The sequence below is a fragment of the Bombina bombina genome, chromosome 5, assembly GCF_027579735.1.
Source record: "Bombina bombina isolate aBomBom1 chromosome 5, aBomBom1.pri, whole genome shotgun sequence".
NCBI classification, from domain to species: domain Eukaryota; kingdom Metazoa; phylum Chordata; class Amphibia; order Anura; family Bombinatoridae; genus Bombina; species Bombina bombina.
The window spans coordinates 696,391,567-696,409,688 of NC_069503.1; the positions used below are offsets into that span (position 1 = coordinate 696,391,567).

Genomic DNA, 18,122 nt, shown 5'->3' on the forward strand with positions numbered 1-18,122 from the left:
ACAACAATTAGATTGCGATTAAGAAAAGGTAGCAGTTTAGCTTGCAAAGTTTCCCAAAATTTCTTATCTTTTTTATTAGGACCATAAAGATTGCATAATATTAAAGGGGTACCTGCTAATGTAAATTGAACAATTAAATACCGTGCTTCCGTATCAAATTCAACTTCATTAATTACATATGGGAGATTTTTGCAAAACAGTAAAGCAACTCCCTTTTTCCTGTCTGTACATGGGGTACCTATCACTTCACTAACCCATCCAGACTTAAGCTTAAACAGTTCTACTGCATTTAAATGGGTCTCCTGTAAACAAGCAATGTCGATTTTATGTTTTTGCAATTGTCCAAGTATTTTTTTCCTTTTCTGTGGGGAAGTGATACCCCCTACATTCCAGGAGGCCAGGTTAATCATCTCTTATAGTTATATTTAGATTTAACATGTTTCTACTCTCTAAGAGAGGGGGTAAGAGAGGTCACAGCGAGGAGGAGAGCAGGGGAGAGGGGAAGAGAAAGAAAAAAAAAAAAAAAAAAAAAAAGAGAATATATCTAGGCCTACATTTAACAACATTGTTACGTGACCAAGAAATTAAAGCCGTGGTCATGCCATAAAAAAACCCAGTGTTTTCCTCTATTATATATAGAACTCTAAGGTATTTTGTATTCAGTACCATCTTTATAGCACAATGCCATTTTTTTTTGCAAATTCTCTTACTTCCTCAGGAGTGTTCATAATCAGAGTCTCAGAATCAGTAGTTAGTTTAAATTTGGCAGGGTATATCACTGTGGCCCTATAGCCTTTAGAAATGAATTTAGAACAGAGAGGTGTTATTTCTTTACGTTGAAGGGAGGTTTCTACTGAAAAATCTTGGAATATAAATATGTTTTTATCTTGGATAGAAAAGGGATTTTTTTTTTTATAAATCTGCATAATTTTAAGTTTGTCCTGAAAATTCAGGAACCTTGCGACTACCGGCCTACTCTTACTAGAACCATCAGGAAGATGTTTTAAGGTGCCTATATGATGCGCCCTCTCTATTGACAGAGGTAGAAAATTTCAGTCCATGCCTAGGGCCTCAGGTAAAGTCCTAGACATAAAGTCAATCAGGTCATGGTAGGCTGAAGTTTCAGGTATGCCAATTACTCTTATGTTATTGCGCCTATTCCGATCTTCAAGTTCATTTAATTTAGACTGAATATTTATGATTTGAGTTGACTGCTCCCTTATAGTCACTGCCTGTTGTTCATTACTATCCTCTAAATCCGAAATACGTTGTTCCGCCTCATTCAATCTATGCGTAAACTGTTTGACTTCAGCTGTGAGATTTACTATTTCTACTTTAAGGTGTTCAAATTGGGGTATCATAAGATCTGAAATTTGTTTTACAATATCCTGAGTTTCCTTCCCCTGAGACTCTGTTACACTACTTAGCGGAGTAATATTAACTAGGTTATCAGTGCTAGTCCTAGTCTTCCTTTCTCTAGTTTTAGGTGGCATCTCATCTGAAGTTAATTTGTGGCTAGAAATAAATTTATCCATAAGATAAACGTGCAAGAGAAAAAAATAGTGAAAGTACAAGGTATATACTTTCTAAAGGGGTGAATATAGTGGACTACTTATCACTAATTATTTTGCAATACAGCTCAATTATAAACTTATTATGATACCTTCTCCAGAAAAATGTACGATTACAATAAGATAGGTGTCAGCTATACAGTGTTATTAATAACAAAGTAGTGATATATAAACTTAATATGGCCTCTTCAAAATACAGCGTTTCCTGAGTAACAACAGTAAATACAAAAAAAAGAGTAACAACTAGAGAAAGAAATTCAGTAACATGTCACCAATAAATAGCAAGCTATAAAAAATAGATTTGCTAATGTCTTGTCACTCTATTTATCAGAAAGTTAGAACAAAAATAAGTTTAGATCCCTTTGGTTACTTTTAACTAAATTGCATATTTATTACAATATTGGCCCTAAAAGAAACAAGGGGTCCTGCACCAGTTAGAAAAATGCTGTTTTCTTGAATGCAGTCAGTGTGCAACTATTACCATCAAAAACTAACCTAAGCTAAATATTTATAAACCGGCTCAGTTTTTATTTCAAGGCCCATACACCATTAAAAAAAAACATTCATGCAATTCAAACGTTCACCATTCAACAATTTAAATTGGGTCTTGATTTATAATCAGTATATACCCTTTATGTTAGCTCCTTTTAAAGCTCTATTACCTGTCATATATGGCCCTTTAGACACAATAAAGCAAAATAGAAAAATATTCACAAAAAGGATATAGCACTTGGTGATTAGACCAGTTACATAATGAGCCTAATCCCAATATTTAAAGCTTTTCTTTTCTCAAATGCCAGACAAAACAGAAAATGTGAATAAGTTTACCATGCTCCAAAAAAAAAAAAATAATGTCATAGGCAACTTCTTCTTTATTAGGTTGGTTTCAGCTTATATCTGGGCAGAAACATTTAATAAGAAGCATAGTCTCAGGCTGTGGGAGCAAGACAGAAAAAAAACAGGAACAGTCTTACCGGGTTATTGCCTGCAAGGAAAAGACCAAGCCACACAGCAGAAAATAATCCTCGGCTTGTCTTTTAATTTCAAACTGAATGGTGCCGTTATACTCACGGACAGGCTCCCTGTGTTAATATTTGCTGTAGAGAAGATTGCGACCAGCCGTTTATAAAGCGCAGGTATAACCAAGGCGCTGTACTGTAATACCGGATGATGTCTGATGCCGCTTGGTTGAATACTACTCAAGTACACCGGCACTCCCTGAAATCCAGAAGATCAGGGTACCTGTAGCCTCCGCTGCATGCTCCGGACTTGCTTCGCTCGTTGTTAGAGCAGATGATGGGCTCCGTTTCAAATTGACTGAGGGATTTCCCCAAGCACTACAACGTGCACATTTTCCACCAGCTCTCAACCAGGGAGAGACCCGTGACGTCAGGTATGTAGTGGGTAGTCAAGCAATTCAGCGTTCACCAATACCGCTAAAGAGGGACCAGCCGGCTCTCACCAGGGAGAAGTCAGTCACAGCATGCAGGCATCGACTCCTGAAGCCCCCAGCGCAGGCGCACCAAACAATCTCTTGCCAGGAAGAGCTCCGTGCAACAGTAAGTGCTGGTTTTGATGCTTCTACGGCTTCTTCGATTATTACAGCAAACAAACAGGCATCTCTCTAAACCTGATTTTTTTAGGCCAGTTTAGGACAATAATAGAGTATTTGATTACTTCGGCTCCCGCTAAACCTTATGGGGAAGTATGTCAACTCCGTCAGCATACAAACGGTCAAAGAAGTTACTGTAAAAATCCATAGATGGCAGACAAAATTTATAGCATATAGTAGACACAATTATGCTTAAAGTTTACATGAAAAGTACCTAGATAGGCCCGGGTGCTTATAGGCCTCTCCAACACCATAAAAGCTGAGCCGGTTGATGTATTTATGTCCCAGCAGTATCTGGGATAGCGGCAAGCTGCACTATCAGTGCTGTTATCCGGCGGCCCCTAAAAAGCAAAGGCCCCTTGGAAAATGCTTGCAGATTGGTACTGTGGGGTGGTTGAGCTCTTTCCCCTTCTGAGCTTGAGCTGCTTCCTCCGTGCCTCCTCCCCTTCCGGCTTCCGTGGCCTATTCTTTCTAATAAAAACACATACGGCTAGATTACAAGTTTTTGTCGGTAATGGTGTGCAGTGCTAACAAGCCTTTTTTTCTCACCGCTCACTTAAGACAATGCTGGTATTACGAGTTGTCTGAATGGCTGAATTAGCCTCAGAAAAGTGAGCGTTGAGCAAAATTTAGCTCCACATCTCACCTCAATACCAGTGTTGCTTACGGTAGCGGTAAGCTGGCTAAACGTGCTTGTGCACAATTTCCCCATAGGAAACAATGGGGCACATTCGGCTGAAAAAAACCTAACACCTGCAAAAAAGCAGCGTTCAGCTCCTAACGCAGCCCCATTGATTCCTATGGGGAAATACATTTTATGTCTGCACCTAACACCCTAACATGAACCCCAAGTCTAAACACCCCTAATATTACACTTATTAACCCCTAATCTGCCGCCCCCGACATCGTCACCACCTGCATTATATTATTAACCCCTAATCTGCTGCTCCGGACACCGCCGCCACCTACATTATACCTGTGAACCCCTAATCTGCTGCCCCTAACATCGACGACACCTATATTATATTTATTAACCCCTAATCTGCCGCCCCCAATGTTGCCGCAACCTAACTACACTAATTAACCCCTAATCTGCCGCCTCAACGTCGTCGCCACTATAATAAAGTTATTAACCCCTAAACCTAAGTCTAACCCTCACCCCCCCCCTAATTTAAATATAATTTAAAATAATCTAAATCAAATTACTATTATTAACTACATTATTCCTATTTAAAACTAAATACTTACCTATAAAATAAACCCTAAGCTAGCTACAATACAACTAATAGTTACATTGTAGCTATCTCAGGGTTTATTTTTATTTTACAGGGAACTTTGTATTTTAACTAGGTACAATAGTTATTAAATAGTTATTAACCATTTAATAACTACCTAGCTAAAATAAATACAAGTTTACCTGTAAAATAAATCCTAACCTAAGTTACAATTACACCTAACACTAATAATTAAATTAATTACCTAAACTAACTACAATTAAATTAAATAAACTAAAGTATGAAAAACAACAAACACTAAATTTCAGAAAATAAAAAAATAATTACAATATTTTTTTTTTTTTTTTTTTTTTTTTTTTTAATTTATTTTTTATTGAAGAACTGTCAAATGAAATGGTACATACAGACTTATCATGCAGTAATTATACATATAATTTGTAAATTGAGTCTTTAAAGAAGATATTACATAGGAGTCAAGACAGACTTCATTTTTATACCCCTAAGACATGTTAGGTCGCTCTTGGACCCCTTAGAAATTTAAAATCTGTTTGGTGTGGAGTAGTATTAGTCCAATGCTGTGGATAAACTAACAGAAAGAAAAACTAAAAAGGGAAGGTTTTACATAATGTGATATAGAAAACAATAAAGAAAGAAAAAAAGTCCCAACTGGGTTAATAGTTAAGAACATAACTAGCTGTCTAACGTTCCATATGCAATAGGGAGGATAAATTATACTACCCCTACACAAAGTGAGGGTATAAATAAATGTGATATTTGACAAAGGATCCTCTTGATATCTGTCTTAATGATGAGATCTTATGTATAGCAATCTTTTTGGAGAGGAGTGGGCATTATCAATGTTGTAGCAATGAATATTAGTGAGAGATTAGTAACTGCAGCAACAATAGTAACAAGACTTAAAAAAAACTACTAATACTATATGATATGAATTACTGAGGTATTCATGTTACATACTTGAAAGTGAATTAGTGACCCAACATATTTCTGCTGTTTCATAAAGTATACCGCCAATACCATCACTATAATGTTGGGATACATAGCTGTTCTCTGTACATGTCATCTAATGCAATATAATACTACCCTCCCTGTGGCCTCGGCCGCCAGCCGCCAGGGAAAGACTGTGCGTTCCACAAACATGTATGCTATTTATTATTTATTTTCCCATAGATAGCCTTCCTTCAGTACAATAGTATGAGGAAGAATATGCTATTTTATAAAAATTAAAATTAAGCATCTTAGAGTAGCAGGCTGTGTAGGGTAGAGTGAGGTATGTGGCATATCCAAGCTATCGCATCCTATACTTAATTAACTGAAACTAAACAACATGTGAAACACTAAACATCTCTGCCAACGGGCCACCTTTCAAAATGAGTCCCTTATGGTTTTCTCTGTTCAACCTCCTAGATGAATTGAGCAAAATCACATCTGGTCAGCACAACAGGATAGTTGTTTAACCCCTGCTAGCTGACATTACAATAATCTAGCCTTTATCTGATATAAAAACCTGTGAATTTTTGCGATGACAGGACTTGAGTTCTCTTAATGCTTGTTGTTGTGAAGGAGAACGAGATGTCTGCTCAGCGTACCTCCAGTGCAGAACAGCAGGTGGCAGAGTCCATTTTTGTGTCCCTTGGGTTAGCGTCCCTGCTGTGTCTTGCACCGTTAGCCTCCGAGTCACATGCCGGGGTATAGATCCAGTAATTTTTTGAGGGCGCCCGCTCATACGAGGTGTGCTGATCGAGGTGATGTTCTGTGTCCCCTGATCTTGCAGGTCTGTAATGCAAGCGATCTGCTGCTTCTCCTGCGCTACGGACAATCTTGGCAGCGGTGTAGTGTTCTGCGCAGCATGGGCTTCCATAGGAGACTCCTGTGGTTGTGGCAAGTCAGCCAGCTCTCCCGGCTGTGAGAAGTCTTCGAGTGGCTCTGTGTCAAGGGACCCTTTCACAGTAGAAGACCTGGTTAGGTGTGTGGCATGTATTTCTTTATTATGCAATATTTGCATCAAACGGTCATATGGAGCTTTATCCATCATCCTGTGAAACAGCTTTTCAATTCTCTCCAACCTCTCATCCGATCGCTGCAAGTAGGATTCTCCCGCCATTGGCGCCATTTTAAGTGTCGCCATGTAAGGTAGTTTGTTTGTTGTTCTCTTTGAAAAGTGTGTTAATTCACTTTACTGTAGGTATCTGATTTCTTCTCGCTAGTGCAGAAATGCTGTAATTCCCAGTTAGGAACAAGTACCTCGGATTTACCGAGGGGGAAGCGCCGCCATTAAGGAGCCGCCGCTCCAGGCCCCTATTGTCCTTTCCAGAGATCCGATGTCAAAAATACAGCCCAAATATTAGAGATGAGCCCTCAGAGGGACTAACAGATGTTGCAACCATATACTATTATATTTTAGCTGTGTAGTAGCGCCTATAATCGGCGGATTTTAAGCTTCTCAATCAGAGCTCTTGGAAGTTGCGACCGGTCAGGATCGCTGTTAGGACACGCCCCCTATTTACAATATTTTTAAACTAATTACACCTAATCTAATCCCCCTAATAAAATAAAAAGCCCCCCAAAATAATAAAATTCCCTACCCTATACTAAATTACAAATAGCCCTTAAAAGGGCCTTTTGCGGGGCATTGCCCCAAAGTAATCAGCTCTTTAGTTAAGAGTTTTATGTTACGGCGTTAGCCCATAAAACTTTTAACTACTGACTTTTAAATGCGGTAAGAGTCTTGACAGGAGAGGGTGCATCGCTCACATTTTCCAGCAATCGTAATTCCGGCGTTAAGAAAATCCCATAGAAAAGATAGGATACACAATTGACGTAAGGGGATTTGCGGTATGCTAAAATAACGGAAAAAAGTGAGCGGTACACCTGTACCTGCAAGGCTTGTAATACCAGCGGGCGTTAAAAAGCAGGGTTGGGACCCCTCAACACTGCTTTTTAAGGCTAATGCAAGATTCGTAATCTAGGCGATAGTGGTCTTCTTGATTTCAGATGTATACCTCAACAAACCAGAAAAGTTTTTTTAAATCAATAATTAGAAATATTGAAAAAATAATAATTTTAATATATTAAAGGTGTCAATGCAATTGAGCAAACATGCCCAGTATGCCCATCATGACTATACACAAATGTAATTCAAATTATTTAGCAGTGATCAGCAACGATTCAGATTACAATAGCTAAATGAGTTTTTACTTACACACTGGATGAATGGGTTTATTCAGAAGAATTGTATTGCAACCTTAAAAGGTGTGAAAGGGCCATTGTATATGCCAGTGGGATTCACAGTTTCTATTCTGATAACAGGTACTCAAAGGATCACTAAATACAGCAGTAATAAGATAATGCAATAGCACATATTTGAATTTGAAATGAGCACTGGAATATTTTCTGGAAAATTTTAACGGTAATCCACTTTTCCTCCCCATGTATCATGTGACAGCCATCAGCCAATCACAAAATGCATATACATATGCATATGTGCACTTTTGCACATGCCCAGTAGGAGCAGAAGCCTTAGAAAGTGTGCATATAAAAAGAATGTGCACATTTTGATAATGGAAGTATGTTGGAAAGTCTTTTTAAATTGCATGCTTTATCTGGATTATGAAATTTTCCTTTTGTCTTAAGTGGCCCTTTAACAACTGAAAAAACAATGTTGGTGGCTGTGGGTTTTTAGTGGCAAAATCCATTTTGGATTATGATCGCTCAAAAAACTTTCTTCTATTAACAGAAACTGAAAACCAGTTTATCAAGAGCCAATAACTGGAAGATTGTGATTGCCCCACAACTTGGAAGCTGCAAAATAATATTGCTTCTGTACTTATTATTAGGATTATGCATAAGAACAACCTAACAAACCACATTTTTTATAACATTATACATAGCTAAAACATACTTAGCTTAAAGACTTAAAATAAGTGTCACTGTGCACCTCATTTGCATTAGTAGAAATAGTATTTCTTTATTCATGTGTTAAAACATTACATAAATCCATGGGTTTAAGCTAGTGATGACATAAAGATTCTTCAACATTATTTGAGGAAATTTGAATTTACTAAAGAATACCTAAAATTTATCAAAGAGGTTCTGTCAAAGATTGACAGTTTTCAGAGTAAATTAGCTTCAAAGAAAATTAAAAAATTGGTTGGGATGAGGGGGATTCTAAAGATGGAATGGTTTACAAGTTTAACAAGAAATTTAGGACATCTTCTGATACTAATAATAATATGGACATTATAAGACGAAGTAAGGATAAGATAGATGGTGGAGACAATTGGGTGAAGGAACACAAAAAAAAATAATAACAACACTAATTACAAACAAATCGATCAGCCCACCAATCGATCTTCCAAAATAGAGAGATCTAGAGTTCCTTATAGAAAATATCCCCTCGACAAGTAGAGATTTAGGGGTATATTTATTATAGTGCAAGCGAACATGATACGCTGTCGGCATTTATCATTCTTGTGAACTGCTGGTGCAATGCCGCCCCCTGCAGATTTGAGTCCAATTGGCCGCTAGCAGGGGATGGCAATAAACCCAATCGGTTGATTTCTGGCCGCTGCCTTAGAGCAGGCGGACAAGTTATGGAACAGCTCTTGATTCTGCAATTAGCGCCAATAGAAATATAGATAAGGACTCCCAAGAAGTGGTACAGATTTTTCAGGAAAATTAAAACCTTAGGGCTGTCAAGCAGAAATCACACCCCCTAAAACTAAAACAGAAGGAGATAAGGCACAAAGAGAACCAAATTTCTTCTATACCACAAGAGGCAAAAGGTCCTATGCAAACGTGGCTGAAGAGGGCGAGGCAAGAATGTCAAAAAAGCTAAATTTGAAAGATTAAAGATTGGTATATTTAATCTCTCCAATTATAAGTTAACAAATGAAGTATTATCAGTACTTTATAGAGGTTTATCTTTTAGTCCATCGAACAGTCATAATATTTTGATCTGTTCGTTGACCTAATTAGGTTTATTCGGAAATTATCGCTGCAAAAGTATTTTAGTGGCAAGAAATTTAATTATGAACAGAAAAGGCCCATACTTACTGATAATATAGACATTAAGATTAGGGGCCCTATTTATGATGGTGCGTTATGATGGTGTGAGCCCTATTTATGATGGTGCGTTATGATGGTGCGAGCAGACATCGATCTGCTGCACATCGATAAATGCAGACCGCATACGCTCTCTGCATTTATCAATGCACCAGCAGTTCTTGTGAACTGCTGGTGCAATGCCGCCCCCAGCAGATTTGCTGCCAATCGGCCGCTAGCAGAAGGTGTCAATCAACCTGATCGTATTTGTCGTCTTTAGACCACTGCTTCATTACTTCTGTTTCCCGCGAGCCTGAAGGCTCACTGGAAACATGGGCATCAAGCTCCATACTGAGCCTGATAAATCTGAAAAGTTGATTTATATGGACCCGGAGGATCTATGTGATCACTTGTAGAATGATTATGTACATATGCATTTACATATTCCTTCCACCTTTTATACCCCTAACAATTACCCAAGCCTGCAGTTATACCAAAGTCTAGCTTTAGAATAATTTAATAAGATTCCCACTTTTGATATCAATAAGTCGAATCTAAATATATTTGAGAGGAGAGCACTCAACAAGTTAACACTGAATTCAGAATTAGTGATAAGACAAGCTGAAAAGAGTGGTATTGCAGGATAAAGTAGCCTAACTTAAAGAAGCAGATAGGATATTACATGATAAGAATTATTATAGGAGATTATCCTTTGAACCCCTCTAAAGAATATTTAAGAAATCTGATTTGTTTGATTGATGGAGCTTACATGGGGCTTATTATAATTAAGAAAGAACACGATTTTCTTATACCACAGCAGCCAAATTTGGCTTATTATTACCACCTTTCCAAGATCCATAAGTCTTTGATTGACCGCCCAGGAAGTCCCATTATCTCTGGTATAGGCAATTTAACATGTAATCTTTCACGGTATATTGATAAGTTCCTCAAGAAAATAGTGATTATGCTCCAATCTTATCTTGGAGAATGTTAATAAAGGTCATTGTAAATTGATATTGCTATCCTGTGATGTGACAGCACTTTATTCTAATATACAACATTCACTGGGTTTAGAAGCTGTCAGGTACTTTCTCTAACAGGATATGTTCCTTCCTGAGAAACAGAAAGAATTTCTCCTGGAGTCTATCTTGCTTGTATTGGAACACAATTATTTTATATATCAAGAACAATTATTTATCCAAATCAACCAACCTTTTTTATTAAATGTATGTGCATTTTAGGATATACTCGAGTATGTATATTTAAGGTAACTGGGTCACTTCATTCCTTATTATTATTATTATTATTATTATTATTATTATTATCAGTTATTTGTAGAGTGCCAACAGATTCCGCAGCACTATAAACAAAGGAGAAGTACAACAAAACATTTATAGGGATCAAACGGGTAGAGGGCCCTGCCAAGAGTCGTACTGTTGTAGTCAGCTCTTAAGAAGGTGATCTACAAACAGCTGGACTCTTGTACTTACATGTTAAGGGGGTTCAGGGGATAGCAATGGCGGAGATAAACTGGTATAAAGAAAGCTTAGTGTAGGTTGTATGCATCTCTGAATAGTAGAATCTTTAGGGAGCGCTTGAAGCTTTCAAAACTAGGGGAGAGTCTTGTGGAGCGAGGCAGCGAGTTCCACAAGATGGGAGCCAGTCTGGAGAAGTCCTGTAAGCGGGAGTGTGAGGAGGTAACAAGAGAGGAGGAGAGTAGGAGGTCATAAGCAGAGCGAAGGGGACGGGAGGGAGAGTGTCTGAAGACAAGGTCTGAGATATAGGGGGAGCAGTGCAGTTGAGGGCTTTGTATGTCAGAGTGAGAATTTTGTGTTTAATCCTAGAGGCAAGAGGAAGCCAGTAAAGGGATTGGCAGAGAGGTGCAGCAGATGAAAAGCTATGTGTAAGGAAGATGAGTCTGACAGAGGCATTCATTATGGAATGTAAAGGAGCTAGGCGGCAGCTGGGGAGACCAAAGAGGACAGGGTTGCAGTAATTGAGGCGGGAAAGGATGAGAGAGTGGATTAAAATCTTAGTTGTGTCTTGTGTAAGGAAATGTCTAATTTTAGACATGTTTTTAAGGTGGAAGCGGCAGGCTTTAGCCAAGGACTGAATGTGAGGAGTGAAAGAAAGATCTGAGTCAAATGTGACCCAATACATCAGGCATGCGGGGTAGGGGTAATAATGGCGTTCTCGACAGTTATAGAGAGATTGGGGGTGGAGATTTTGGAAGAAGGTGGGAAAATAAGGAGCTCAGTTTTGGAGAGATTTAGCTTGAGGTAGAGAGATGAAATCCAGGAAGAGATGTGAGAAAGACAGTTAGTGACATGGGTTAGCAAGGAACGAGATAGATCTGGTGCAGAGAAGTAGATTTGGGTGTCATCGGCATACAAATGATAATGGAAACCAAGAAACTTAATTAGGGAACATAATGATGATGTATAGATTGAGAAGAGAAGGGGACCGAGGATAGAGCCTTGCGGTACCCCGACAGAAAGTGGTGACGAGGCAGAGGAGGCCTCAGAGAAGGCTACACTAAAGATACGGTTTGACAGGTAGGAAAAGAGCCACGAGAGGTCTGTGTTACAAATGCCCAAGGATTGGAGGGTTTGGAGCAAAAAGAGGGTGGTCAACAGTATTAAAGGCTGTGGACAGACCAAGGAGGATAAGCAGTGAGAAGTGGCCTTTTGATTTTGCTGTAAGCAGTTCATTGGTAACCTTAATGACCTCTGTGGAGTGATGGGGACAAAATCCAGATTGCAGTGGGTCAAAGAGGGAGTTTAATGTAAGGAAGGTGTGCATATACTAGCTTTTCGAGAAGCTTTGAGGCTAGAGGGAGTAGGGAAATAGGGCGGTAGTTGGATGGGTAGTTGGATCAAGGGAAAGTTTTTTGAGGATAGGTGTGACCAGTGCATCTTTCAGAGATGAGGGAAATATACCGGTGCTGAGGGAGAGTTTGAAAGTGTGTGTGAGTATAGGGGTAAGGGTAAAAGAGAGGGAGGGGAGTAGCTGTGAGGGGATAGGGTCAAGGGGACAGGTAGTGAGGTGAGAGCGCAGTCTAAGTGCAGAAACTTTTTCCTCAGTAAATTCTTATATATGTTGAGTTCACTCACGGAGGCTCTTGTTCAGTTAGATTGCAGCCCTTTAGCACCTTTTAAAAGATTTATGAGGATTTAGGTCATTTTAAATCTGCATCTGAGTTGGTCATTTGGAGTTTGACTTACTGGAGACCCGGGATCTATTTCCCCAGCAGACCGTTGTTTGTCCTTGCGGGACGGCATGATAAGGTCCAGACCACTCGTATAGCACATATCAGTGCTTTATATCTTGTGAGTATATTTTTTTATCATCACCTATCACATCTATTGGAAGTACTACACGATTTGGGGATGCCCCTCTTTATTTTTATGTTCTAGACTGGATTCATTTGTTTGTGTTTGCATGAATGACTGTGAAAAGGTGGCAGCTGGAGGATTATTAAAGATCACTCAATATTAGTATTCCAGTGTTTTGTTTTTGGCATGACATTGGTATCGCTAATCCGTAACTATTTTACACATCTAGTTTTGGACTTTATGCTTATTGTTGCATATATATATATATATATATATATATATATATATATAAAAGTCCAGCAAAAAAAGGCACTCACTGCTCACATAAAATTTAACTTTTAATAAACTTGCAAAAATTTAAAAAGACATAACGTTTCGGTGTTTACAAAACACCTTTGTCAAATGTCAGCAATTCATAGATTTCCTAATACCCCAAAACTCACCTACCATACCCATATGTACATCTCCTTATATACTTACAAACAAACCTATTTGCGCTCCTGTGTGCAATGCGCTACCCATGTGGTGACGTAGTGACGTCACCACGCTACGTATCCATGTGTTGTAACGCTAGCCAATCACGCTATAGTCAGTTGCCATAGAGACCCAGATACAATGCCCCCATTTACTAATGTAAAGCTGACTTGCTATCCACGATCAGTGACAGCGAATGCAAATGTAAACGCCAGTCTTGATCAAATACAGCATGGCACTTAGGCATTATTATATGATGTGATGGTAGTCAACTATGTTACAATCAGTTGCCATAGGGACCAGCACACCATGCCCCCTTACCAATGTCAAACTGGCTCGTGATCTATAGCCAATGACAATACTGTGCAGGCATAAAAGTCAATACTGATCACACGAGTGTCAGAAATGGCATCAACCTCAGGCATTATCAATTATCCACACAGGGCGCTATTTGAAACACAGCAGCGCAAATAGAAATAAAATCATTATTACACTCAGTGCTAAATACAATTTAAAATTAAAATCAATAAATCATAAATGGACAGCAGTGATACGGAAAATTACCCACTTATGCATTCAATAATTTATAATTATCTCATAAGTATACACTTGGATAGTGAACTAGATTAAACTTAACCCTGTATGCAGAGGTAATTTTTCCCCTTTCATGTCTCTTGGAGTATGCATAGAAACCCGTGGGTACCCACTAGGATGAAAATCCATGTGAATAGTCTCGGGTGACAGTGCATACAACAGTTGCTGGTAGATTCCAATGTAGTATTATTTTGTATAGAACGGTGTCCAGCATGTGAATCCATTTTGTTTCCACTTGTAACAACCTTGTGTCCCTATCGCCACCTCTCCTCAGTGGCGGCAAATGGTCAATCACCATTGACCTAAGGCTGGATAGGCTGCGGTTGTGTTCAGCAAAATGCCGGGTAACAGGTTGCTCTGAATCCCCTTCTTTAAATGCATCACGTATTGCGCAGCGATGGTTCGCCATTCGGTCTCTGAAACTCGTTATCGTTTTGCCAATGTAAACCAAAGAGCATGGACAGATTAACATATAAATGACATATGTGCTTGTGCATGTTAATCTGTATCGGATGGTATATCGCTTGTTGGTATGCGGGTGTTGGAACGTCTGGCCCCTCAACATGGTGTTGCATGTGATACAACTTCCACATGTGTAGCATCCCTGTTTGGACGTCTTCAGCCAGGTATCCTTCTGGTAGCATTTGACCGGATCGGTCTTCACCAGTAAATCTCTCAGATTCTCTGCCCTGCGATAAACCATCCTAGGTGGCTGCATCCTCTGGAATGGGAGAGTTGGATCAGTTCCCAAGATTGGCCAATGTTGCTGCGCCGATTTCTTAAGCATACTGCTAGTCGGGGTATACGTAGTCACAAAGTTCAGCTGTTCCATTTCCAAGCTGGTTTTCACATGTCCCCTCCTGCTGGGGTCCTGCATTAATTCATCCTTGATCTTACGGACCATTCTCTTGTCATAGCCTCTCGCCACCAATTTGTCTTCCATAGCTATCAGCTGTTCAATCATGGTGGGTACCTCACTGTTATTGTGAATAACCCGCATAAGTTGAGAGGTGACAATCCCTGTTTTCTGATGACTGGGGTGGAAGCTCCTAGCCTCTAACAGAGAGTTGCGGTCGGTTGGCTTCGTGTATAGCGAAGTGCCAAAGGAGCATCCATCATCAGTCATGATCTTATAAATATTAAGATCTAAAAAGTGTATTGCTTCCTCACTATTCTCTAATTTGAAGTGTATGGGGCAGTCCATGGTGTTCAAACATGTCACCCACGTTTCAAGTTCTCCTTTATTCCCTCCCAACACCAAAAACACATTGTCAATGTACCGCACATAGTACTTACAGGCGTTCTAATTTCATTTTTGAAATAATCCTTTAAATTGAGTTGTCACTGTAACCTGTGGATATCCACAATGTGGGGTGAGCAAATGGTCTCATGGTTGTCTGTTCATACCATGCCATATATAAATTGGCATACGTGGGTGCCATGTTCGAACCCATGGCTGTCCCTGATACCTGCAAAAAATAACCATTCTCAAATTGAAAGAAATTTTTCTCCAAACACAGAGTGAGCAATTCGCATAAATATTCAATCGGAGGGCCTTCATACAGTGGATTCCTCGTCACCATGGACCTGACAGCCCCAACACCCCCCTCATGGGGAACAGAGGTGTATAGACTGTCCACGTCAATGGTGACTAGGATATCACCCTGCTGGAACATAGTATAGCCCCTTAAAATATTCAATAGGCTGGGTGAATCCTGCAAATATGCTGGAGTTCCTTTTACTACCGGTTGGAGATAGTAGTCTATATAGATGGCCAAATTAGACAACAAAGACTCCCTGGCAGATACTATTGGTCTGCCAGGGGGATTAATAAGAGTCTTATGCACCTTTGACAAAAGATATATTACTGGTGTTTTAGGGTGATCGTTAGTCAAATATTCAATCTCTTGTTCTGATAATAATACTGCTTCATAACCCCTATTGAGGCATTCATCAATGTGATTTTTAAATGTGTTTCTCGGATTTCCTTTCAGCCTAACTGCCTAAATATTTGAGTCAGAAAGCTGCCTGTAGGCCTCCGCCCTATAGTCAACATAGTCATGTATGACTATGGACCCGCCCTTATCCGCCGGGCAAATAACGATGCTATTGTCATTACTTAATGCTTTGATGGCATTTCTCTCCTCAAAATCTAAATTAGGGTAAATAGGAAAGGGAGCTTTATCGGAAATCTCACTACATAACATTCGTGTGAAATTCCTAATGGATGGATGTGTGCTTGTGGGTTCAAAAGATGAAGGCTTCTTAAATTTAGTTACAGGCGTTCTAATTTCATTTTTGAAATAATCCTTTAAATTGAGTTGTCACTGTAACCTGTGGATATCCACAATGGAGTCAAATTTATCACATCTGGGCGTAGGTATGAATGATAAACCACGGTTCAGAACTGAAGTCTCTACACTACTTAGAGACCGACTACTCAAATTATATGTAATATTTACTTCTTTTTGTGCTGTTTTCTGCGGTTTACGTCCACCTCGCCTGATGTGCGTGCGTCTGGATCTTTTGAATTTATAGCCAGCGGCGGCTTTGCCGCTGATCTGGTAGCTACCCCTGAAAAAGACTGTGTCTGATTAGATGCTTGTTTGTCACTACTATCGTTAGTGTCTACATTATTTTTATCATTGTCTGATGAATCGCTGTTGTCTACCAGGCTAAGATTATTTCGTGTCCTTACATTTCTACATTTAAATTTGTTAGATGTTTCCTCCTTGCCATAAAGCCATCTATATAGGCGCCTATCCCTGTAATCATTTCAACGGTATTTCGTTTTTTATTTTTAAATGCAACTAACTCTCCTCTGTATTTAGCAATCATGGTTTCAAGTTTACCCACCCACTCCTGGGTTTTATCCTCGACTAAAACATGGTAGCTCTGTGCTTTAGTGGCCTCAAGTTCTATTTTTATCTTTTGCTCAAGTCTGCAGACCTCCTCTATGACCAATAACATTAGGTCATATGAGCACTTGTTGAGTATTGAGCACCACTTCCTACAGAACTCCATGTTTTGTCTCCCTAATGTGGGAACGTTCTTAACTCTGAAACCCCTAGGTATATATTTCTTGCGGTGATACCCTGAGAGATAAACTGCATGCAAATGGTAATCAATTTATTTTTTGTGTAAATTAAGCAATTTATAATAAACATTGATAGGGGTGTCACCCCTCAACTCACTTAGGTCATCAGTCACACGGATCCGGTCAGCATCTTCATCTGTAAATACAAAGGACTCAGTGTTGAAGTCCTCATCCATATACATGTTTTCCATATCCACTGCTGTAGAAGCCATAGTAACAACAGTCTATGTAATTTAAAAACAACAAGGTATAAATGGTGTGCAGTTGCTAGTTTAGTTGTAATCGCAAATAGTATTCCAAATTAATTATCACAAAAGGTGGAGTGCTTGTTCCAAGTAAACAACATATTATCCCAAAATGATCAAGCACATCAAACAGTTATTTACAGCAGCCAGGGTGCACTTTAAAATGTATCCAAAAGTTCAGCAAAAAAAGGCACTCACTGCTCACATAAAATTTAACTTTTAATAAACTTGCAAAAATTTAAAAAGACATAACGTTTCTGTGTTTACAAAACACCTTTGTCAAATGTCAGCAATTCATAGATTTCCTAATACCCCAAAACTCACCTACCATACCCATATATACATCTCCTTATATACTTACAAACAAACCTATTTGCGCTCCTGTATGCAATGCGCTACCCACGTGGTGACATAGTGACGTCACCACGCTACGTATCCATGTGTTGTAACGCTAGCCAATCACGCTATAGTCAGTTGCCATAGAGACCCAGATACAATGCCCCCATTTACTAATGTGAAGCTGACTTGCGATCCACGATCAGTGACAGCGCTGTGCAAATGTAAACGCCAGTCTTGATCACATACAGCATGGCACTTAGGCATTATTATGTGATGTGATGGTAGTCAACTATGTTACAATCAGTTGCCATAGGGACCAGCACACCATGCCCCCTTACCAATGTCAAACTGGCTCGTGATCTATAGCCAATGACAATACTGTGCAGGCATAAAAGTCAACACTGATCACACGAGTGTCAGAAATGGCATCAACCTCAGGCATTATCAATTATCCACACAGGGCGCTAATCGAAACACAGCAGCGCAAATAGAAATAAAATCATTATTACACTCAGTGCTAAATACAATTTAAAATTAAAATCAATAAATCATAAATGGA

At 39.2% G+C, this 18,122-nt stretch overlaps 1 protein-coding gene across 1 annotated transcript in view; it reads right to left on the minus strand.

The window, feature by feature from the left end:
- The window catches only part of LOC128661598 (proto-oncogene Mas-like), a 129,176-nt gene extending 112,008 nt beyond the window's left edge, over positions 1–17,168 (minus strand). Inside the window, exon 1 of the mRNA XM_053715833.1 lies at positions 17,077–17,168. The gene's annotated coding sequence lies outside the window, so the exon portion shown is untranslated. The remainder of the gene's footprint in view (positions 1–17,076) is intronic.
- Between the last annotated feature and the right edge of the window lie 954 nt (positions 17,169–18,122).